This window comes from Rattus norvegicus, chromosome 19 (assembly GCF_036323735.1).
Source record: "Rattus norvegicus strain BN/NHsdMcwi chromosome 19, GRCr8, whole genome shotgun sequence".
Taxonomy (NCBI): domain Eukaryota; kingdom Metazoa; phylum Chordata; class Mammalia; order Rodentia; family Muridae; genus Rattus; species Rattus norvegicus.
This window is the reverse complement of record NC_086037.1, coordinates 5,428,406-5,454,615: the sequence shown is the minus strand read 5'-3', so window position 1 is coordinate 5,454,615 and position 26,210 is coordinate 5,428,406. Positions and strand designations below refer to the sequence as shown.

General features: G+C 39.5%; 1 pseudogene; it reads right to left on the bottom strand.

The window, feature by feature from the left end:
- Nucleotides 1-10,518: 10,518 nt before the first annotated feature.
- LOC134483673 (metallothionein-1X-like) lies at nt 10,519-11,253 on the bottom strand (annotated as a pseudogene).
- Nucleotides 11,254-26,210: the final 14,957 nt, after the last annotated feature.

Here is a 26,210-nt window from a genome sequence, read left to right as displayed (position 1 = left end):
GGCCCAATAGCAGCTGGAAAATCCTCTAACTAGAAATAAAAACAAAAAATGTATTTTTGGAGACAAAATGAAAGGGAAACAGGCATTAGTCCCTGGGACCGACTTCTCTGGGTCTTGAAATAGTATTATTGAACATGGAACCACCAAGGGCAAGTAGAACTACTGCACTGAGGAAGTCTGTCCTGAAGAAACATTGGGAGGGTGTTTACCATAGGTGCTGACCAAAGACCCTTAACTGCTGAACAGACTCTCAGGTGTCCAACACCTTCTCCATGGCTGGGCCTACAGTGACTGGTATGCAAGTAGGAAAACATATGTAGCGCTGCCATGTGCAACAGAGGAGTGACAATGTCAGGGGACTGAGCGGTTGCTAAGGCAGAGATGAGACCCGAGAAAGTAGAGAGCCCTTCATCCCAGACTCTAGCTGAAGTCTTATACCAGTGAAGAACCAAAAATCTCGTCATTAATAATGGTCTGTCTCCTTTCCCAGCTATTTTCTAGGGATCTCCACATAAATCTTCTGAGCAGGGAAAGGACATCTATTAAACTCTTCCAGAAACCCTAGTCACTCACAGCTTTAATTTAACAGATTATAATTCTATCCAAGACATTTCTAGAGCTGCCATCATATAATGTCAGTTAACAAATCAGAAGGGGGAAAGAGAAGAAAACAGAAGTTTCTTAATAACTCTTTTGAGATATAACTTGAGATTACCCAAAATAATACATATGGCTATTGCTATGACCCTTAGTTTGTGGCCTTTCTTTAATGTTTATGATTCATATAGATTTCAATCTCTTAGTGATTTGATCAGATTCACTGATAATAACCTAAAGTTGTGAACCTATTTGAAGACATAGTTTTGTTATAGTTGAAATTTTTGCTTATTGTAAAAAATATTTTCTTTGTTATCACATCAAATGTGCATGATCATTTTGTTTCCACAAATCTCAACTCTTCTGTAGATGCACAGCAAGATCAAAATGTGCAGATATTTCTGACATATATCCCAATACTAGGCTCAGCAGAGTATCATACATTTCAGGCCTACATGATCTAAAGACCTGGTTCTAGGCAGCCTTCAGAGAGATCCTATCTCTGAGTAGAACTTAACTGTAATATAAACATCCGGCTTCACTGGGAGATCTTTTCAGTTATATGAGCTAACTTTGAATTACTGTTCTTTAAGGGTGTAGAATAATAATACATGAAAACTAGGTAAAATTCAGAATTGTTCTCCATACCACTGAAAACACAGGGATCTTAGAAACATATCTATTTGAACTACTGGTCTTTGGTTTGTAGTGAGCACTGAGATGAAAAATGATATTGAAAAATTTCAGAGAGAAACAAAAGCGCGTTATGATAATGATAAGAGATTCATTTTTCTAACAGGGTTAAGTTTGTATAATTAATCAATTAATTAATATTAGTTTATTTATTTTTTATATTTAATACAAATCACAGTCAGAAGATGTGAGCTGCACACTCTCTCCTGACCTTCTTTTTTTCTTTTCTATTTTTCGGAGCTGGGGACCGAACCCAGGGCCTCTGAGCTAAATCCCCAACCACTCTCCTGACCTTCATGTTCTGTCTCAAGCTTCTGCTTGCTAGGCCCCAGGAGCATCCATGTTAGCACTTCACCCCCTTAATCTCCTGTCTGCAGCCAGCAGAGATGAGCTGCACCACTGGATTCCTATGCTCTGGCCCTCAGCTCTGCCTGCCTTCCTGAGGAGACCCCCCCCAATCCCCGAAGAGCCCCATGTACATTCAGCCCTACCTGAAGCACAACCAGTAGAGGTCAGCAAAATGTTGCTCCCTGTGTTCCAGTGTCAGGGCCACATCTCTGCCTGCCCTCCTCAGGATTCTTGCTGACATCAGGAACATCCAGCCAACATAAGGGACAACAAGATGGTTAAGGCCAGCATAAGAACACAATAGTAGCCAGAGCAATATGACACCACTAGAACTGGGCTGTCTTTCAACAACAAGCCCTGGATATCCTAACACAGCAGAAGTACAGGAAGGTGACTTCAATTCCAATCTTATAAAGATGATAAAAAACTTTCAAGAGGAAATACATAAATCCATTAAAGAAGTACAGGAAAACACAATCAAACGAACAGGTTAAAGAAATAAAGAAAATTGGTCAAGACCTTAAAAGGAAAAGCGAAGCAATGAAGAAAACACAAACCACAAATTGAGAGAACCCAGATCATAGATAACCTAAGGAAGAGAAAAGAAACTGAAACACAAGCCACAGCAACAGAATAAAAGAGAGAGAACAGAGAATCTTGGGAGTAGAAGATATGACTGAAGAAATCGAGACATCATTCAAAGAAAATGTCAAATCTAAAATGTTCTTGACACAAAATACCCCAAAAGTGTGGGATGCTGCAAAAAGAAAAAAACTAAGTATAATAGGAATAGAAGGAGGTAGGAGTCCCAGCTCCAAGTCCAGAAAATATTTTCAACAAAATCATAGAAGAAATTGTCTCCAACCTAAAGAAGAGAGATGCTTATAAATATACATGAAGCTTACGGAACACTGAATAGACTGAGTCAGAAAAGAAAATCCTCCCAATACATAGTTATCAAAGCATTAAATATAGAACAAGGAAAGAATATAAAAGTTGCCAGGAAAGAAAGGCCAAGTAGCATATAAAGGGTGACCTACCAAAATTACACCTGACATCTAAACAAAGACTCTAAAAGCCAGAAGGCCTGGGGAGATATCTAGCAGATTCTGAAAGACTAGAGATGTCAGCCCAGACTACTATACCAAGCACAACTTTGAGTCACCATAGATGAATAAAACAAGATACTTTATGACAAATCATTATTTAAACAATACCTACCCAAAAATCCACCAATATAGAAGCTACTAGGAGGAATATATGCCCAGGAGTGGTATAGCTGGGTCCTCAGTTAGCACTATATCCAATATTCTGAAGAACCACCAGTCTGATTTCCAGAATGATTGTATAAGTTTGCTATTCCACCAGCAATGGAAGCATGTTCCTCTTTCTTCACATCCTCCCCAACTCATAGCCTGAGTTTTTGATCTTAGCCATTCTGACTGGTGTGATGTGGGATTTCAGGGTCATTTTGATTTACATTTCTATCCTTAACATAGTATGAAAAACCAAAATACCAATAGTTATACCAATCCCAAACAGTAAAAGAACTACTGGACATATCACCATGCTTGGGCACATACCCAAAAGACACTGCACCATACTACAAGGACACTTGTTCATAGCCGCTCTACTCACATAGACAGAAACTAGAAACAATCTAGATGTCCTGTACCTGAAGAATGAATAAAGAAAATGTGGTTCATTTGTGCAATGAAATACTCATCAGCAATTCAAAACAAAGGCATTGTGAAATTTGCAGGCAAATGGATGAAACTAGAAAATATCGTCCTGAGTGAGGTAACCCAGACCCAAAAGACAAGCATGGTACTTAGTTATAAGTGGATATTAGACATAGTACAGGGCAACTATGCTACAAGCCACAGACTCAAAGCAGCTAGGAGGGCCCAAGGGAGGATTCTTGGATCTCATTCTGAAGTGGACATAAAATAGACATGAGTAGTAAACAGAAGGAGGGAATTGAGTGGGATATGTGGCAAGGAGGGGGATGGAGAATGGATCAGGTGTGCAAAGAAAAGAACAGTGAGTGGGGGAGAAAATAGAAATATGTTGGGGGTGATCTCTAGATGAGGTGTAGACCTGGAACAGGGAAAGCTCCTGGGAGTCTATGAGGTAACCACTAGCAGCTGGGGATATGGAGACTAAAGCATGTACCTCCTGTAGCCAGGTGGGAATTCTAGTGAAGCAAGGGCCCACCAATCCACTCCCAAAACTGTCGACCCAAACGTTGTCCTCCCTACAAGTTGTGCAGGGATAAAGATTGAACAGAATTTGAGGGAATGGTCTCTAATGAGTGTCCCAACTCGACACCCATTTCGTGGAAGAGAACCAACCCCTGACACTATGACTGATATTCTGCTGTGCTTGCAGACAGGAGCTTAGCATAACAGTCTTCAGAGAGGCTTCACCCAGCAGCTCATGGAAACAGCTGTAGAGACCCACAGTCAGGCGTTGGGCAGAACTCAGAAGTCTTGTGGAAGAGCTGGGGAGGGATTTAGGGAGCCTGATAGGGTCAAGGGCATCACATGAAGACATACTGTAAAAAATAACCTGTATCAGTGGGGGGTCACAGAAACTAAACTACCAAGCAAAGAGCAGGCACAGGCTGGGACTAGGTCTCCTAGATATATGTAGCAGGTGTGCAGCTTGGTCCTCACGTGGGTCCCTGATAATTGAAGAAGGGGCTGTCTCTGACTCTGGATCCTTTTGGATCCTTTTGCCCTAGCTGTGTTGCCTCATTTTGGCTCAACGGAAAAGGGTGCACTTGGTGCTGCTGTGATCAGATGTGCCAGTGCCTGTTGTTATCCATGTGGCTTCCCTGTCTCTGAGGAGGAGAGGAGTGGGTAATGTGGGGACAGATCTGAAAGAGTGGAACTGAAATGAGAGGAGGGTGCCTTCAGTGTAAAGTGAATAAGGGAAGGAACAAAAAAATAATGAGTAAAAGAAAGATTAATACCTGAGTACAGAATTTACTCCATTTCTCTCAACTCTGTAATTATAGTTATTTATTTGTTTCTTTATTTTTAATGTTTTTAATGAAAATAATTTTGATTTTTTATCCTTCCTAAATTTCTTCCAGATTCATCCTATCTCAACTCTATTCCCATCTCTCCGCAACTCCTCATAGTCTCTCTCCCTCTCAAGTTCATGATTATTTCTTTAATTTAATTTTATATATTTGCACATATGAATACATAAATTTAACCTGCTGACTGTTTTGCTTGTGAGTTTATTTGTTTGCAAACTATCAGTTTGGATTGAAGGAGTCATCTGGGACTGACTCATTTGTAGAGATGACTAATCCTCCCTCTCTCAAAAATTAAAAAACAGTGTCGGTTAATTAAAAGAAATAAGATTTTTTTTTTAATCGATACTTAAGTCATTGAGGTGTGCCCTCAAATAGGATTATGTTCCCCCTCTCTCACACACTTTTTCCTATGCGTGAGTATATATGTATCAAAACTTGCGGGGCTGGGGATTTAGCTCAGTGGTAGAGCGCTCACGTGAGGACCAAGCACAAGGCCCTGGGTTCGGTCCCCAGCTCCGAAAAAAAAGAACCAAAAAAAAAAAAAACTTGCATATCTGCCTTGATATGTTAGCACACACTATCTGACAATGAACACCAGATATAGTAATCTAAAATATATGTAGAATAATAATGTATATATACTCACACTAATATACATATACATATATGTATAGCATGAAAGTTGAAGAACTGAAGGGTATATTTATGTAAAAAGGGGTGGAGTAAGGAAAGCAGGACAGTAAATGGGTAGAGAAGTCAATAAGGATGAATATGGCTAAAACACAAAATATAATTATAGGAAAATACTACAAAGCCAAACACTTTGCACACTACTCATATACCAGTAAACATTAAAAAGTTACATACAACAGTGATAAGCAGCAGATTTAACTCCAATGAATTTTAATTGTGAGCAGATTCGTATTTATAATACCAGAGGTACTTAGACCAATCATGTATTTAGCCAATATATCTGAGTGGTGATCTTGAGATCAGTAGGACTGAGCAGCTTGCTGGGGAGGCACTGTAGAGAACAGTAGGGAGCCAAGTAAGGTTTAAATCTCTTTCTGGAGTCAGTAACACAATGTCCAACCATGTGGTAAATGTTTAGGGAATTAGGAGACTGAAGAAAAAATTATCTCATGTATTACATGCTGTTTGCAGTTTTCCCTACCACCTCTTTTCCAGTTTTTCACCCAGTCATCTCCCTTCCCCCACCAATACACTCCTCCTTCATTTTTCTTCAGAAAAGGGCAAGTTTCCCAAATATGGCATATGAAATTATAGTAAAACTAGGTACCTCGCTCATATTAATGGTAGACAAGGCAATGTAGTATGAGAAAAAGTGTCCCAAAAGAAGGCAAAAAAAGTCAGAGACAGCCTCCATTTTCACTGCAAGGAGTCACACATGGAGACAAAGCTATACAATCATATCATATATGACATATTTATGTCCCGGTCACAACTAGACTTGGTCCATGACTGTCAGTAGCCCAGATTAGTTGATTATGTAGGTTATCTTGTGGTGTCCTTGACCCTCTGGCTCCTACAATTTTTTCTCTCCTTCTACTGCAAGATCTCTGAGCTCTTTCTTAGGTTTGACTATGAGTCTCTGCATCCAGATTCATCATTTGCAGGATTAAGTCTTTTCATTATATCAATATAGCCAAGTATTATTAGGAATCATCTCATTGACTTTTCTTTTTCCAGTTATATTTGGTTCTATCCTAGGTCTCTGGGCTATTCAGTCTGGTTTCTGACCCTGCAGACAGTATGAACCATAGGCACTGTTTGATGGCATGGGACTCAAACTGGGCTAGTCTTCGGTTGGACACTCCCATAAACTATGTGGCGCCTTTACCACAGTACAACTTGCAGGCAGGGAAAATTATGGGTTAAAGATTTTGTGCCTAGGTTGGTGTCTCAATCCCTCTGCTAGATGCCTTGTCTGGTTACAAAAGATGGCCAATTCAGGTTCTGTATCACCCATTACTGGAAGTCCTAGCTAGGGTCACCCTCAGAGGTTCCTGGGAGTTTCCACTGAACCAGTCATCCCCAAAATGATCCCCTAAATCCAGTCATCACAGTACTCTCTTCATCCTCTCCTGGCATGGTCTATCTTGCTTTGATCCCCACCAGTCCCCAATCTGCTTCTGTTATCTCTTTACTTTACTTTCCCAGGGAGATTCATGCATACATACACCCCTTTGAGACAACCTTGTTATTTAGCCTCTCTGGGTCCATGGATTATAGCATAATAATCTTTTAATTTATAGCTAGTATCAACGTATAAGAGAGTATGTACTATATTAATCATTCTGGACCTGGGTTTTCTCACTCAAAACTATTTTTTTCTGATTACATACATTTGCCTGAAATTTTCATAATGTTAATTTCTAGGAGCTGAGTAATATCCCATTGTTTATATATAACACATTTTCTATATCCATTCCTTGGTTAAGGGGAAACTAAGTTGTATTCAATTTCTGGCTATCATGAATAAAGCTGATATGAACATAATTAAACAGGTGTTTTTGTTTTAGTATAGAGTCTCCTCTGGGTATATGTCCAGGAGTGGTATAGCTGGTTATTGAGGTAAATTCATTGAAATTTTTCAGAGAAATGCCATATTGATTTCTATAGTAGCTGTTTCAGTCTGCACCCCCACCAACAATGGAGATTGTTCTACTTACTCCACATCCTCATCAGCATGAGCTGATTGTAGGCGTCTTGAATGGTGTAACAAGGAACCACAGAACCATTTTGATATGCACTTCCCTGATGGCTAAGGATGTTGAAAACAATTTTAAGCATTTCCCAGCCACTTGAAATTTCTCTATTGAGAATTCTGTTTAGATATGTAGCCCATTTTTAATTGGACTATTTGGTTTGGTGATGTGTAATTTCTTGTATTCTTTATATACTTTGGATACCAGCTCTATGTCAGATGTGGAACTGGTAAAGATCTTTTCCCCATCTGTAGGCTGCCATTTCGTCCTGGTAATGTTTTCCTTTGCCTTATATAACTGTCTCAGTTTCATGAGGTCTCATTTATGGTTTGTTCCTCATGTCTGCGGTATAAGTGTTCCATTCAGGATATTGTCTCCTATGTCATAGATTTAAAAAAAGAACAAATTAAACCAATAAAGAAGATATTCTATGACAAAATCAAATTTAAGCAAGAGGAGATATTAAAATCAGATCTTAAAATTTATATCTCCTCTAAGACCCAGTGTATTCAGTTTGAAAATTCAACACAAATTTTCAATTTTTTGAGAGTAATGGGAGAGTAATGAGAATCTGATCATCGTATACTATGCTTATGTATAAAATTGTCAAAAATTTAAAACATAAAAAATGAAGTTAATTTAAAAAATGTCAGGCTGGAACCATTGGGGTGTGATTCTAAGGTGATTATGTTCCTCTCTCTATGTTCCTCCCAGTCCCACATCTTTCTCTCCTTCCTTCTTCTTCTCAATAACTTTATGCCTACTTTCCATGAAACATTAACACTTTCAAGCCTCACCAGAATCAAGCTGGAACAGTATTGTGTTTTATGCTTCTGAACCTGTGGGATAAGTAAGAGGTTGATTTTTATGAGTCAATTTCTTTGGGGACTTGGTTATAGTAAATCAAAAATAAAAATCCACATTTCATGTCCCCTTCTCTTAAAATCTACCATTGGTATTGGCTTTCACCATGTAATATTAATACAGCACCTGTCCCAGGAGGTTGACACTAGTATGGCAGTTAACTGAACTACAAGCATATTTTAGCAAATGTCAGTATTTTTATTATTTTATTTGCAAATAAACCATACTCCAGTATTAGAAATTTATGTGTGGAAAAAGCCTATCGTAGACTTTATAAAGCCTTGTTAATAGCAGTGTACTGAACATCCAAACTGAATTCTCATTAGCAGCCCAGTTTCAGAGTCTTAAGAAAAGCTAGTCTGAAGAAGTTGTGACTACCTGACATTAAATAACGAGAGTCACATCACGGATCCAATTTTCCCTTAAGAGCACGTATTCAGTACCTTCTTTAATATCAAGGGGTCAGTGCCAAGCTCATTTTATCTAAAAGTCATAAAGTTCAGAAGAGAAATATAAAAATCAATCAAAATGAAAAATACAGTGAGTGAGAAGTTGTATACACAGATATGTGCTTCTTAAGTAGGTTCCTTGAACCATGTAAGGGTAAGCAGCAAACGCTCTAAAGATTTGTACTCATGACTGTAGCCTTGGGGTGAGTTAAAGGACAATAGCGTTTCTACTTTTCCTATGTCTTTCAATATCCCCAACAAAATGTACTAACCAACAACAACTGTAATAATTCCTAGGACAGAGCCATTCATTTTATCCAAACAGTGAAACATTCTATATAAATGAATTTTATTTATTTTCAAAAGTGGCATCAGACAAGAAAGCAGAGCATGGATGCGTGCATTGTGTGTCTGCAGCACTGCTGAATGGCCGCCAGAGGATTTCCGTATTGACAAGCAGATTCCTATTAGTTAGGGGGTTATGTTTTTAGGAAACACTTTCAAATAAATTGGCCCATAATGATAGCATTCAGAAGAAAATAGCTGGTTTGTAAAGCACTTCTCACCCATTGGGAATTTTGGGGAGGATTAAGTGAGCGCATGTGCAGGTGAAGGTTCATTCTGTCCTCATCAATAAGGCTTAACTAGCCATTGGCTCTTTATCTTTACAAGGCAAGAGTCAAGAGGAATTGGAGAAGGTGCTTTCTCTCTTGGGGGTACAATCTGTCAGGCACTTCTTTTCAGCTTCGAGGTTTTCCCCACATATATAGTTATTTTGTGGGACTAAATCTCCCTTGCCTCCTCCCTCCCTCCCTCCCATCTTCCCCCCTCTAATTTTCCTCTCTTCATGTGTGCTTTTCTTTCCTTTCCTTGCTCCATTTATCATCTCTCCTCCCCCCTCCTCCCCCAAAGCATTGCATTAATTGTTCCAAGTAGTTACTTTTAAGTACTTGACAGTTTGTCTTGATGATATACTGAAGACTTGTATAAGGCAGAGACCACACTGCATATTCTCTACATGCACTTGGGGTGATGGCACATGGTGAAGCAACAGCAAAGCAGCCATTAAGCGGATTACAGAGAAAATTCAAAGCCTGGAACTGTAGCTCAATATGAACCAGTGCTGCATGTCCTCCTGTCAGCTGTGTTTTAAAGGGAATGGCTCATCATTGGAGTTGAGTGTGTGTGTGTGCGTGTGTGTGTGTGTGTGTGTGTGTGTGCCTCACCTGTGTTTCCATCCATTTCCTTCACAGCCCTTTCATCAGCTATGTATTCACTAACTTTATTTCTATGAATTTTTCCTTCATGTCTGGGATCCCATAGTTCATCCCCTTCCATTGTGGAAAATTCTCACTTATTAATCTGGAAATGTTCTTCAATAATAATATCATATAATAAATATGAAGGTCATTGCCCTTTGGCCATTTGGGGGTTTAAATAGGAATGGCTTCCACCAACTCAGGTGTTTGAATGCTTGGCTAATACAGAGTGACACTAGTAGGAGGTGTGGCCTTGTTGGAGTAGGTGTGATCTGGTTGGAGGAGACTGTGGAAGAGGACAATGGAGTCTCCTATGGTCAAGTTATGACCATTGTGCTACCTATTTCCCTTCTGCAGCCTGTGGATCAAGATGGATACTTTTATTTTTTTTTTCATTTTTTTTCTTTTCTTCTTTTCAAGTCAACATTTTTTTATTATCAGTTACATGTTTTACAGAAAAAGATGTGGAGAATGGGTCAGAAACTCTAGGTTCCTACATATTCTACTCACACAGTTGTGGGGATCCCACTTCAGGCATAGCAGAGGCACTTGTCTGAAGTCTCTTTGCATAAGCATCCCTGGGAGCACTTTGCACAGCCCAAGGGGCAGCAAGAGCATCAGTTTTCCTTGCAGGAGGTACATTTGCACATTCTTTACACTTTTAGGAGCTGGTTTAGGAGCAGGATCCAACTGAGGAACAGGAGCAGACCATGGGGAGTGGAAGGTGGTTGAAGGTCCAGGAATGATGGGTGTGAAGAGACAACTTCCAGTAGGTAGGCAGGGCCACCAGTTGAGGGATGGGGCCACCCACCGATCTCAAAAATTCTAACAGAATTGTTCCTATCTAATGGAAATGCAGGGACAAAACATGGATCAGAGACTGAAGGTAAAGCCATTCAGAGGCTGCCCCACCTAGGGATCCATCCCATCTGCAGACACAAAACCCAGACACTATTGCTAATGCCAAGAAGTTCTTGATGACAGGAGCCTGGTATAGCTGTTCCCTGAGAAGTTCTACTAGCAACTGATCAATACAGATGCAGATACTCACAGCCAATTATCACACTAAGCCCTGGAACTCCAATGGAAGAGCTAGGGGAAGGACTGAAGGTGCTGAAGGGAATTGCAACCCCATAGGAAGAACAATATCAACTAACTGGACCACTCAGTGCTCCCAAAGTTTAAACCACGAACCAAAGAATAAATACTTAGATGGGTCATTGGTTCCATCTACATATGTAGCAGAGGATTACCTTATCTGGCATCGGTGGGAGTGGAGGCCATTAGTTTTGTGGAGACTTGATGCCTCACTATAGGGGGATGCTAGACCAGTAAGGCAGGAGTGGACAAGTGGGTGGAGGAGTATCCTCAAAGAGTCAAAGGGGAGGAGAAAGGAGAGATGAGATGGGGGTGTCTGTGGAGGGATAACCAGGAAAAGGACTATCATTTGAAACATAAATGAATAAAAAGATTTACAAAAATGATGGACATCTTTGATCTCTGTTTCTGGCAGTATATCTGGGTGGATGGTGTAATGCTTTCAGCATGATGATGATGTGGTAGTGGTGGTGGTGGTGATGATGAAGAAGAAGTAGGAGGAGAAGGAGAAGAAGAAGAAGGAGGAGGAGAAGGAGAAGAAGGAGGAGGAGAAGGAGAAGGAGGAGAAGGAGAAGGAGAAGGAGGAGGAGGGGAAGAAGTAGGAGAAGGAGGAGAAGAAGGAGAAGGAGAATGAGGAGAAGAAGAAGAGGAAGAAGGAGGAGGAGTAAGAGGAGAAGGAAAGGAAGGGGAAGAGGAAGAGGAAGAAGAGGAGGAGGAAGAGGAGGAGGAGGAGGAAGAAGAAACAGTAAGCCAGTTACAATTAAATATTTTCCTTTAAAAAAATTGCCATGCATATACCCAAAAGATGCTCCAACAAATAACAAAGACACATGCACCACTATGTTCATAGCAGCCTTATTTATAATAGCCAGAAGCTGGAAAGAACCCAGATGCCCTTCAACAGAGAAACGGATACAGAAAATGTAGTACATCTACACAATGGAATACTACTTAGCTTTAAAATAAATACAATGACTTTATGAAATTCATAGGCAAATGGATGGAACTGGAAAATATCATCCTGAGCGAGGTAACCCAATCACAGAAAAACACACATGGTATGCACTCATTGACAAGTGGGTATTAGTCCAAATGCTCGAATTACCCTAGATGCACAGAACACATGAAACTCAAGAAGGATAACCAAAATGCGGATGCTGCACTCCTTCTTTAAAAGGGGAACGAGAATACCCTTGGGAGGGAATAGGGAGGCAAAGTTTAGAACAGAGGCTGAAGGAACGCCCATTCAGAGCCCGCCCCACATGTGGCCCATACATATACAGCCACCAAACTCGATAAGATGGATGAAGCAAAGAAGTGCAGGCTGACAGGTACCGAATATAGATCTCTCCTGAGAGACACAGCCAGAATACAGCAAATACAGAGGCGAATGCCAGAAGCAAACCACTGATCTGAGAACGGGACTCCTGCTGAAGGAATCAGAGAAAGGACTGAAAGAGCTTGAAGGGGCTTGAGAGAGACCCCATATGAACAACAATGCCAACCAACCAGAGCTCCAGGAACTAAGCCACTACCCAAAGTCCATGTATACATGGACTCCAAATGCATAGGTAGCAATGAATAGCCTAGTAAGGGCACTAGTGAAATGGGAAGCCCTGGGTCCTGCCAAGACTGAACCCCCAGTGAACGTGATTGTTGTGGGGAGGGCGGTAATGGGGGGAGGATAGGGAGGGGAACACCCACATTGAAGGGGAGTTGGAGGGGTTAGGGGGGATGTTGGCATGGAAACCGGGAAAGGTAATAACAATTGAAAAGTAAATTAAGAAATACCCAATTGAATAAAGATGGAGAAAAAAAAAGTAAAAATAAAAAAAAATTGCCATGGTCATGGTTTCTCCTCACAGCAACAAAATCCTAGTATGATAACTTTTCTGGTTTAATGCAGTTTTCCCCCAACAGTACATGTTTTATAGTCTTGGTCCTTGGTGCTTCTTCATCAAGACTATTGGTGCTTTAATGAGCTAGGAACTACATTGTGAAAGGTTGTGTTTTTGGCAGGGATTAAAACAGTTCTCACTAGGCACTGTGTTCTTGTAAGAACCATTTCAGTAAAATAAGCCTCATCGCAGAATCTCTGTCTGGCTTCTTGCTTGGTGAAATGATTCTTCTCTTCTATATATGTTCCCACCACTGTTATCCTATCTCCAATCAATTCTTCTCTAGAGATAATCTGATTGTAGTAACATACCTGTGATCCCTTGAACTTTGGGCTAGGTAGATGTCTTTTTTTTTTTTTTAACTAGAGTAGTCTGTTTTCCAGATTTCATTATGGTGGCTGAATACTAGCTAATACAGCAATATATATTTAAGCAATGATTTAAAATAGAGGAGTTATCAAGTATATAATTTTCTATACACTAAAACAATTGAATCAAAATGAGAAGGGGGTTCATGGCAAATATTGCCAATAAAGGTATTTTAATACATATATGAAACATGGAAATTGATTACTAGTAATCTAAGGTACCTGAAGTTACAATTTTATGAGATATGTAAAACCTGATCATTCATACCTGTTGAAATCAGTTATGTTACTATAACAGAAGCATAAAAACTGCATTTATAAACAACAATGTTACATTTCTCAAAATTCTGAAAGCAAACATTTTTTAACACAGAGATGTCTGTATTGGATGAGATCTCTGTCATGGGCCCTCATATGTGGAGGAATTCTGTCTTACTTTGGCCAAAGGTAGAGTCTGTGACAAAACTCCTTGATTAGATCCTTTTATAGGATAACACTTCTATAGATCAATATGGGCAACTGGAAGCTGGAAGGATCCCATTCAAACACAGCAATGCTTCTCACTGTTCCATATTTAACATATTGTTCATTTCTTGTCAGGATACTGAACACTCTCTTCTTTGCATGAATACACAGGGTGATTTTTCAGGAGATTGGGAGAATTTAACTACTCTGTGAGGACAAAATTTCATAAGTTGGCTATTTTGAAACTTGTGAGGTACTGCAAACATCAGTTTCTATAATACCAGTCCTAGCAACCTGATTACCTTGGGCATCATATTTTGGTCTTTGAGCCTCCCTTTATCTTTCCCCCTTATCTGTGAAGTAGAATTTTACTATTTGTACAGACTATACCTGAACCTATGATCTTGTTTCTCCATCCTACCCACTTGGTGGTATTATTTATCTATATCATTCCCAATGCTGGGAATTGCATTACATTAAACAAGGAAAATATTAATCTTCCAAAGCTCATAGGAGAATAAAACTATAAAAATGTTCTAAAGTCCTGGTACACATACAAACTCTTCCACACATGTCAGAAATAATTTTATATAATGATTCTATTTGTTCTTTTAGTCATTTAGTTGAAAAGTAACAATAAGATTCACCAAAAGACCAATTTCCATATTGTGAAAATAATTTAGTCACTTTGCAAAACAGCTACATCTCATGTATAAATATATGCATATATGCATAACACCATATGTTTTAAATGCATACATTCATTTTATTTATATATGACTATCTGTGGTTTATTCTTAGGTAATTTTTCCACAAATTTATACCAACTATAAGAAAAGTAGAGCTCTGAACACATTACCTTCGCTAGAGCTCTTTTGTCTTTAGGATATTTGTAAAGCTCAGATATCGAGCCAGATTACTATGTAGTTACATTCAGGGTCAGATAAATGAGATAATGAATGTGAATAAGGCTAAGACCTTACAGTTTATGTTAGACCTCCAGATGAATTCTTCTTAGCAAGGACACTGTGCAAATTCTCCCCAAATTCTCTGTTGTTCTCTTTCTTTGTACTAACAATGTGTTATGGTTAATCCACTCAACCACTTGCACTTTAGGCAATATGCAAAGAAAGAGGTCAGTGTTTACTGAAGATATTACAAATGCTAGACATTCTTGTAATACTAGTAAAGTGCTTTTAATTCTGTTTTGTCTAGATGGAGTCTGTGATGACTGTTGACTCTTCCCCTCCTCTCTCCTGTCTCCTAATTTATTTTCTGCTCTAAGTCCTCTGGGCATCACACTCTAGGTAAATCCTTGGAATTTAAGTTAGTTTAGATGGGTAAGTTTAGATAGACTCACTCATTACACATTTTCTTATTTTTTAACTCTAGATGATGATGGAGAATGTACTTTTCTGTAGGATGTTCTTGAGGTACAATCACTGGATGAAGTCAGCTCCTTTGCCCACTGTAGCTATGATGGTTTATTACGTGAATGACAGAAGCTTTTCTTTCATTGTGCTATGAGTAAATACATAATCTCCAGGGATAGAAGACAGCTTTACTCTCAGATAGAGCTCACTCGTTTTGAGCTTAACTTGCTTTTTGTTTGAACACATCTATATACATAGAGGAGAGAACACATTCCTAGCTCTGAATGTTTGTGACATTGCTGATGCTTGCATACCTTTATTCTTTAGGAAACTCTCACTCATAATTTGGAGGTTAACCTTCATTTAGTCTGCAAGAACCAAGCAAAGACACAATGTAGAGATGCATCTTACATTGTGGTATAATATGTTTATATAACATTGACTACTTCTTCAGTGATTTCTTATATTGGGATTCCATTTTACATTTTAAGAAAACAAGAACAATCTTCCTAGGACCCCACTGTATGGGCTATTAAATGAGCACTGAATACGAAGGATTGACAGTGTTCTCAGTCTAGAGGCATGAGACTTTCTTCTGTCTTGTGTTTTCCTTCTGTCGTGGAGCTTTGCAATTTGTGGGTCTCAAAAACACAAGAGAGGCAGAGAGTGACAAGAAGGGCTTGCAAAATGTTTCATCTATTTGTGCCCTTAAATGGAATTGAAGCCCTTTTGACTGTATAACAGATGGAGGCAAAATATTTTTCCTATTCATTATTGTTTTGAAAGTGCTCACAGTTTCAATTAAAACATGTATGTAAGAAAGAATAGAGCGTATATAAATTTGTGATTTTCTCCAGAACTTTAAAGGCAGCCAGTCATTATCTTGGGCCAAGGTCTCTTAGTTTGGTTTTTTAGATCTGTCTTTCTATACCTATGAATATGTCTGATATATTTGCATAAAATAGCGCTTAAAGTTTTGCTATTTTAGACCCTTACAGCTTCCAAGCAATAATTTCTCTTGCAGACACTAGACAGTTGCCTAAAGTATAATCTATGAAGACTATTCAACTGTTTGTACATCTCGTTAGTTAGTTCTTGGAAAGTAATTACTCAAGAGCTAGTGTTCTCTGTTGTCATGGTAGCACATCTCATGATGTCCCAGACCTCTCCTTCCTAGAAGTTGCCAAGTTCTTAAGTGTTTGCCATCATTTGCACCTCTCTGGGGGAAATGAGACAGACCCTGGATTTTCCATTTCATGTTTCTACTGTGGTATAGGCAGAATCCTCTCTCCTGTATCATTCAAAATGTAAATGGTTTGGTGATCAAGAGAGATTAGATGTCTCTCCCCCTCCTCCCTTTTCTCCTTTCCTGCATACAACAAAATCAATGCCAAACTTAGAAAGATTGGAAATCGCAATCACACATGGATGCATACTGTACTGAATGATTATACCATGGAAACCACAATGGTCTCTGGCTGTGCTATGTTTTTGCTAAGTGAATTGGATAGTCTTTTCTTGCAACCTGTTTTCTGTCTCATAAAATAGGCACAGTAGTAAGTTCTAGGGATCTTGTATGGATCAAAATACTTCACAGCTGGTTCCTGACTTTTCTTTCTCTCTTCCTGGAATTCTGACCTGCCAAAGTTTGACAAAATGGAGATGTAGAGAGTCACAGTCAAAGTGGTTGAATGATGTAGTTCGGAATGACTACCTTGCTGGTCATGAGTTTTGTGCAAATTTTGTGGACTGGAAAGGGCTGGGTGTGTATAGAGATGTAATTCAATAATGGGATTTAATACAGTTTTAGTACTTGTTCTCTCAAACTCTGTTTAAGTCTTGGGGCATGGTGTACCTGACATAATTCTCGTGAGAATCCTACAGAAAAAACATCAGCATTGGTTTTTCTTTCACAGGGGATGTGACTGAGTACAGGGAGATATATTACCTGCCAAGTGTAATTAAGAAAATTAAATGGGCAGTGGAACTTAGGTTAGGATCCATCCTAGCCTGAGATAGACTGTACTCTCGGTAACCATGTTCTGCTTGGAGTCACAAAGCAGAGATGGATCATGAACAGAGGTACCTGCAGAAGAAACAACAGCATCACAAGATGTGTTTATCCAGACTCCTACGTCCTTTCTCCACAAAGTCCAATATGAATTTTACAGAAAATAAAGACACCTTTTTTGAATCTTAAGTTGCTTAAAATTATGTGAGTGATATGCTGACTTAGAGTCTTATTATCCTGTGTTACCTTTGTGTTGTACCTGTTCCTGTAGTGGTAACATTTAAAAGTCTCTCTGTCTCTGTCTCTCACTCTCTGTCTCTGTGTCTCTTGCCTCTATGTCGATCTCTGTCACTCCCCCTGTCTCGGTCTCTGCATATCAGTCTGTCTCCCTCTATGTCTCTCTGTCTCTGCCTTTCTCTTTCTCTCTCCCTCTCTGTGTGTATGTGTGTGCACATGAGTGTGTGCTTGTGTGTTTGTGTACAACACGGGGAGAAGGACCTGTGGAGATCAGAGGAGGATATTAGATTCCCTAAAATCAGAATTATACCTAATAGTGAGATTCCATGTGGATACTGGGAAGCAATCCTGGTCCTCTGCAAAAGCATTTAGTGTTCCTAATTTCTGAGTAATCACTTTAGTTCTTAGGATTATGTGCTATTTATCCCCCACTTGATTATCTATAGGAAAGGTAACACTCTCCCTTACTTACATTAGTACTTATAGAAGGTTTGTTCTCATACACAATTGCAGAGTAAAACGAAGAGTCTCAAAGCCTTTGCATATGATAAGTTAGCATGTGTACTTTACATCCTACATTGCACATGCATTCCAACAACTTTCTAGACGACTTTAAAGACTGAACAAAGACACTGTGACTTTTGTGCTTATTGGATCGTTTGCATTGTACAGATGGAACATATCTGCATATTTAGTCGAAACATGCCTAAGGAACTAAGATTGCTTTAATATTATTCATTAATTCCTTTTACTTTATGGCCAGGTCCTAATTACACAGAGAAGGTATTTCATTACGGACTTTCCATACATTCACTTAAAGTGGTTAGATCAGTTTAACGAATCAACAAATGTAAAGCCTACCAACGTTGTATGGGCAGCACAGTCATCCAATCCTAACACTTTAAATTTCATTAATAGATATAAAAGTGCCTTCCATACTGAAAGGAATAAACCTAGAATTTAGTTCTTGTGTGTTTTTCCTCTCCCTCACCTTAGTTTCAGTCTCCCACCCCCATCTTCATTAAATTGGGTATTTCTTATTTACATTTCAAATGTTATTACCTTTCTTGGTTTCCAGGCCAACATCCCCCTAACCCCTCCCACTCCCCTTCTTTATGGGTGTTCCCCTCCCCATCCTCCCCCCATTGTCGCCCTCCCCCCACCAGTCTAGTTCACTGGGGGTTCAGCCTTGGCAGGACCCAGGGCTTCCCCTTCCACTGGTGCTCTTACTAGGATATTCATTGCTACCTATGAGGTCAGAGTCCAGGGTCAGTCCATGTATAGTCTTTGGGTAGTGGCTTAGTCCCTGGAAGCTCTGGTTGCTTGGCATTGTTGTTCATATGGGGTCTCAAGCCCCTTCAAGCTCTTTTAGTCCTTTCTAAGATTCCTTCAATGGGGGTCCCTTTCTCAGTTCAGTGGTTTGCTGCTGGCATTTGCCTCTTTATTTGACATATTCTGGCTGTGTCGCTCAGGAGAGATCTTCATCCAGTTCCTGTCAGCCTGCAGTTATTTGCTTCATCCATCTTATCTAGTTTGGTGTATTATATGTAAGGTGTATCTGTATGGGCCACATGTGGGGCAGGCTCTGAATGGGTGTTCCTTCAGTCTCTGTTCTAAATTTGCCTCCCTATCCCCTCCTAAGGGTATTCTTGTTCCCCTTTTAAAGAAGGAGTGAAGCATCCGCATTTTGGTCATCCTTCTTGAGTTTCATGTGTTCTGTGCACCTAGGATAATTCAAGCATTTGGGCTAATATCCACTTGTCAATGAGTGCATACCATGTGTGTTTTTCTATGATTGGGTTACCACACTCAGGGTGATATTTTCCAGTTCCATTCCTTTGCATACGAATTTCATAAAGGAATTGTTTTTGATAGCTGAGTAGTATTCCATTGTGTAGATGTACCGCATTTTCTGTATCCATTCCTCTGTTGATGGTCATCTGGGTTCTTTCCAGCTTCTGGCTACTATAAATAAGGCTGCTATGAACATAGTGGAGCACGTGTCTTTGTTATATGTTGGAGCATCTTTTGGGTATATGCCCGAGTGGTATAGCTGAGTCCTCAGGTAGTGCAATGTCCAATTTTCAGAGGAACCTCCAGACTGATTTTCAGAATGGTTGTACCAGTTTGCAATCCCACCAACAATGGAGGAGTGTTCATCTTTCTCCACATCCTCGCCAGCATCTGCTATCACCTGAGTTTTTGATCTTAGCCATTCTCACTAGGGTTGTTTTGATTTGCATTTCCCTTATTATAAAGATGTTGAACATTTCTTTAGGTGTTTCTCAGCCATTCGATATTCCTCAGCTGTCAATTCTTTGTTTAGCTCTGAACCCCATTTTTAATAGGGTTATTTGTCTCCATGCAGTCTATCTTTGTGAGTTCTTTGTATATTTTGGATATAAGCCCTCTATCAGTTGTAGGATTGGTAAAGATCTTTTCCCAATCTGTTGGTTGTTGTTTTGTCCTAACCACAGTGTCCTTTGCCTTACAGAAGCTTTGCAGTTTTATGAGATCCCATTTGTCGATTCTTGATATTAAAGCATAAGCCATTGGTGTTTTGTTCAGGAAATTTTCTCCAGTGCCCATATGTTCGAGATGATGCCCTGGTTTTTCTTCTATTAGTTTGAGTGTATCTGGTTTGATGTGGAGGTCCTTGATCCACTTGGACTTAAGCTTTGTAAAGGGTGATAAGCATGGATCAATCTGCACTATTCTACATTCTGACCTCCAGTTGAACCAGCACCATTTGCTGAAAAGGCTATCTTTTTTTCCATTAGATGATTTGGCTCCTTTGTCAAAAAATCAAGTGAGCATAGGTGTGTGGGCTCATTTCTGGGTCTTCAATTCTGTTCCACTGGTCTATTTGCCTGTCTCTATACCAATACCATACAGTTTTTATCACTATTGCTCTGTAATACTGCTTGAGTTCAGGGATAGTGATTCTCCCAGAAGTCCTTTTATTGCTGAAGATAGTTTTAGCTATCCTGGGTTTTTTGTTATTCCAGATGAATTTGCAAATCGTTCTCTCTAACTATATGAAGAATTGGATTGGAATTTTGATGGGCATTGCATTGAATCTGTAGATCATTTTTGGTAAAATGGCCATTTTTAGTATATTAATCCTGCCAATCCATGAGCATGGGAGATCTGTCCATCTTCTGAGATCTTCTTTAAATTCTTTCTTCAGAGGCTTGAAGTTCTTATCATACAGATCTTTCACTTGCTTGGTTAAAGTCACACCGAGATATGTTATATTATTTGGGGCTATTATGAAAGGTGTCATTTCTCTAATTTCATTTTCAGCTTGTTTCTCCTTTGTTCAGAGGAATTCTACTGATTTATTTGAGTTAATTTTATACCCAGACACTTTGCTGAAGGAGTTTAACAGGTTTAGTCGTTCTCTGGTGGAACTTTTGGGATCACTTAATTATGGTATCATATCACCTGCAAATAGTGATATTTTAACTTCTTCTTTTCCAATCTGTATCCCCTGGATCTCCTTTTGTTGTCTGATTGCTCTAGCTAAGGCTTTGAGAACTATATTGAAAAAGTAGGGAGAGAGTGGGCAGCCTTGTCTAATGCCTGATTTTAGTAGGATTGCTTCAAGTTTCTCTCCACTTAGTTTAATGTTAGCGACTGGTTTGCTGTATATGACTTTTATTATGTTTAGGAATGGGAGTTGAATTCCTGTTCTTTCCAGTACTTTTATCATGAAGGGATGTTGAATTTTGTCAAATGCTTTCTCAGTATCTAATGAAATGATCATGTGGTTTTTATCTTTCATTTTGTTTATGTAGTGGATTATGTTGATGGTTTTCCTTATATTAACCCATCCCTGCATACCTGGGGTGAAGCCTACTTGATCGTGATGGATGATTGTTTTGATTTGTTCTTGGATTCAGTTTACAAGAAATTTATTGAGTATTTTTGTATCGATATTCATAAGGGAAATTGGTCTGAAGTTCTCTTTCTTTGTTGGGTCTTTGTGTGGTTTAGGTATAAGAGTAATTGTGGCTTCATAGAAGGAATTCGGTAGCGCTCTGCCTGTTACAATTTTGTGGAATAGTTTCGATAGTATTGGTATGAGGTCTTCTATGAATGTCTGGTAGAATTCTGCACCAAGCCCATCTGGACCTGGGCTCTTTTTGGTTGGGAGACTTTTAATGACTGCTTCTATTTCTTAAGGAGTTATGGGATTGTTTAAATGATTTATCTGTTCCTGATTTAACTTCGGTACCAGGTGTATGTCTAGGAAATTGTCCATTTCCTCCACATTTTCAAATTTTGCTGAATATAGGCTTTTGTAGTAGGATCTGATGATTTTTTGAATATTCTCTGATTCTGTTGTTATATCTCCCTTTTCATTTCTGATTTTGTTAATTTGTACACACTCTCTGTGTCCTCTGGTTCATCTGGCTGAGGGTTTATCTATCTTGCTGATTTTCTCAAAGAACCAGCTTTTGGATCTGTTGATTCTTTGTACAGTCCTTTTTGTTTCTACTTGGTTGATTTCAGCTCTGAGTTTGATTATTTCCTGCCTTCTACTCCTCCTAGGTATATTTGCTTCTTTTTTTTCTAAAGATTTTAGGTGTGCTGTCAAGCTGCTGATATATGCTCTCTCCTGTTTCTTTCTGCAGGCACTCAGAGCTATGAGTTTTCCTCTTAGCACAGCTTTCATTGTGTTCCATAAGTTTGGGTATGTTGTACCTTCATTTTCATTAAATTCTAAGAAGTCTTTAATGTCTTTCTTTATTTCTTCCTTGACTAGATTATCATTGAGTAGAACATTGTTCAACTTCCATGTATATGTGGGCGTTCTTTCCTTATTGTTATTGAATACCAGGTTTAGCCTGTGGTGTTCTGATAGGACGAATGGGATTATTCCTTCTTTCTGTATCTTTTGAGGCCTGTTTTATGACCAATTATATGGTCAATTTTGGAGAAAGTACCATGAGGTGAGGAAAAGAAAGTATACCCTTTTGTTTTAGCATAGAATGTTCTATAAATATCTGTTAAGTCTGTTTTGTTCATAACTTCTATTATTCTGTCTATGTCTCTGTTTAATTTCTGTTTCCATGATCTGTACATTGATGAGAGTGAGGTGTTGAAATCTCCTACTATTATTGTGTTAGGTGCAATGTGTGCTTTGAGGTTCCTTTCATGTATGTAGGTGTCCTTGTATTTGTAGCATAGCTATTTAGGATTGAGATTTCATCTTGCTGGATTATTCCTTTGATGAATATGAAGTGTCCTTCCTTATTTTTTGATGACTTTTGGTTGAAAATCGATTTTATTCGATATTAGAATGGCTACTCCAGCTTGCTTCTTCAGACCATTTGCTTGGAAAGTTGATTTCCAGCCTTTTACTTTGAGGTTGTGTCTGCCTTTTTTCTCTGAGGTGTGTTTCCATGTAAAATGCTGGGTCCTCATTACACATCCAGTTTGTTAATATGTGTCTTTTTATTGGGGAATCGAGTCCATTGATGTTGGTTTTGTCATGGAATATCTTGGTTTCTCCATCTATGTTAATTGAGAGTTTTGCTGGATACAGTAACCTGGACTGGCATTTGTGTTCTCTTAGGGTCTGTATGACATCTGTCCAGGATCTTCTGGCTTTCACAGTCTCTGGTGAAGTCTGATGTAATTCTGATAGGTCTGCCTTTATATGTTACTTGACCTTTTCCCCTTATTTCTTTTCTGGTTCAATCTATTTGGAGTTCTGTAGGCTTCCTGTATGTTTATGGGCATCTCTTTCTTTAGGTTAGGGAAGTTTTCTTCTATGATTCTGTTGAAGATATTTACTGGTCCTTTGAATTGAAAGTCTTCACTCTCTTCTATACCTATTATCCTTAGGTTTGATCTTGTCATTGTGTCCTCTATTTCCTGTATGTTTTGGGCCAGTAGCTTTTTCCGTTTTACATTATCTTTGTTGTGTCAATGATTTCTATGGAATCTTCTGCTCCTGAGATTCTCTCTTCTATCTCTTATATTCTTTTGGTGATGCTTGAATCTATGGCTCCTTGTCTCTTCCTTTGGTTTTATATCCAGGGTTGTCTTCCTTTGTGCTTTCTTTATTGTTTCTATTTCCATTTTCAATTCCTTCACCTGTTTGATTGTGTTTTCCTGTAATTCTTTCAGGGATTCTATTCGTTTACTTGTGTTTTCTTGCATTTCTCTAAGGGAGTTCTTTATGTCTTTCTTAAAATCCTCCATCACCATGATCAAATGTGATTTTAAATCTAGGTCTTGCTTTTCTGGTGTGTTTGGATATTCAGTGTTTGCATTGGTGGGAGAATTGGGCTCCGATGATGCCATGTAGTCTTTGTTTATGTTGCTTGGGTTCCTGAGCTTGCCTCTTGCCATCAGTTTGTCTTTGGAGTTACCTTGTTTTGCTATTTCTGACAGTGGCTGTACTGTCCTATAGGCCTGTGTGTCAGAAATGCTGTAGACCTATGTTCCTGTTTTCTTTCAGCCAGTTATGAGAACAGAGTGTTCTGCTTTCAAGTGTGTATTCATTCCTGTCCACTGGCTTTCAGCTGTCCCTGTGTGTGGGAACCAGAAGGGCCTGCCCCTTCTTCTCCTGGGTCCCTGTGCACAGGGGGCCTAGGTAGTGCTAGGTGTTTTCCTCTAGAGTCAGAAATGTGGGCAGAGAGTAGTCTCCTCTGGTTTCTCAGGTGTGTCTGCCACTCTGAAGTTCTAGCTCTCCCGCGACGGGATTTGGGTTCAGGGAGCTGTTTGACCCAGTCCCTTCAGATTCGGGTACAGTCTGGACCTCAGGGCTCCTGCACCTTGACTTGCCCCTATCTTCCTGTGCCCTGAGGCCCTATACCTTTTCCTCTTGCCCAGGGATGTGGGCAAAGGTTTGCAGAAGTGGCTGTCTCTCCTGCCCTGCAGTCTTAGGATTGCCCACACATCTGAGCGATCAGCTCTCTCTCCCAAGGGGTTTGTGAGCAGGAGGCTATCGGCCAGAATCAGCGAGGTTTCTTAGTTTCAGTCTTATCATGTCCTTTCATGTCCTGAAAATGCGCAATGGTTTCAAGGCAGTTACACTGGAATATGTCCCTCCACAATGGTTTCATTTATAATTTCTTATGAGGAGTTTAGGGATAGGCATCAATGGAGAGACAACAATAACATGAAGCCACATTCTTCTCCTTGCAGTTTGCCCCGTAGTTCACAGCTTTGAAGTTTGTTTTCTTTTGTTTTCCATCACTAGTTAGTGTTTACTGGGAATGACAGATGTGGCCAATATCTCAGAGAGTGCTCTATGGAAACATCACTCACTAAATTTTCCTTGATAACTAACATTTTATGAGACATTGTGAAACTTAAGCACCTAACTCAGTGGTCTTAAAACTCCCAATATAATTCCAATAAAAGGAAGGATTTGTGTTTTATATGTGATTTAATAGATTATAATTTGTTTCCATCTTTAACTATTTGAATTTTAAATTTTCAAATGTAGACCTTGTAAAGGGAATGAAAGGAAGCTTCTTTGGTTTTGCTGCTTTTCTGGAATATAAAGATAATTTTAATCACATTTTTTATATCTTCCTATACCAGCCTAAACTCTGAGCTATTATTGTGTACACAGAAATGCATGAAATAATTCAGTATCTACCTTTCCCAATGTCTTTGGGAGAATAGGATCAGGTGTGGGAGGAGACAGGGAGATGTACAAGGTCGGGAAATTGAACTGTGGTGTATAGTAGTGGGGGGATGGGGAACTGGCAGTAGCCACTAGAAAGTTCCAGATGCCAGGGATGCAAGAGATTCCCAGGACCCAACAAGGATGATTTTCGCTGAATTACCCAACAAAGAGGAGATAGAACCTGTAGAGGCCATATCCAGTGGAGAGGCACAGCCCACAGATGAGGGATGGGGCCGCCCGCTGATCTCAAAAATTTTAACCCAGAATGGTTCTTGTCTAAAGGAAATGCAGGACAAAGAGTGGAACAGAGACTGAAGGAAAGGGTTATCCAGAGACTGCCCCATCTAGGGATCGATTCTGTCTGCAAACACCAAACCCAGACACTGTTGTTGATGCCAAGGAGCCCTAGCTTACAGAAGTATGTTATAGCTATCCCCTGAGAAGCTCTGTAAGAACCTGACCAATACAGGGCAGGTGCTTTCAGCCAACCATCACACTGAGCACTGGGACCCGAATGGAAGCCTTAGGGGAAGGACTGAAGGAGCTGAAGGGAATTGCAATCTCATAGGAAGAACAACAGTTATCAACCAATCAAACCATCCAGAGCATCTAGCAACTAAATCATCCACCAAGGAGCACACATGGAGGGACTCATGGATTCAGCTTCTTATGTAGCAGAGGATTGATTGCCTTATCTGGCATCAATTAGAGGGGAGGCCCTTGGTACTGTGGGTGCTTTACGCCCTAGAGTAGGGGGATTCTGGGGCAATGAGGAGGGAGTGGGTGTGTGGGTCAGGGAGCCTTGTCATAGAAGCAGGGAACAGGATGGGATAGGAAGTTTATGGACAACATTTGTAATGTAAATAAACAAAGTAACCAATAAAAATAAAAATAATATACACCAGAAGAAAAGAACGACTTTAGAAAATTGAAGGAAAGACTGGAATGAAATAAGTTAATGGAATTCTGGGAAACTGAGGAAAACTGAACTAAAAAGGTGAGATGTGGCATATATCATCCTTAAAATACAGCTTAAGTTTATAATATACAAGACACTCCAGTATTGCTATGTGAGGCTAGAGAAGGAGATGGGGTCCATTTTGTGAGAGATGGGGAGT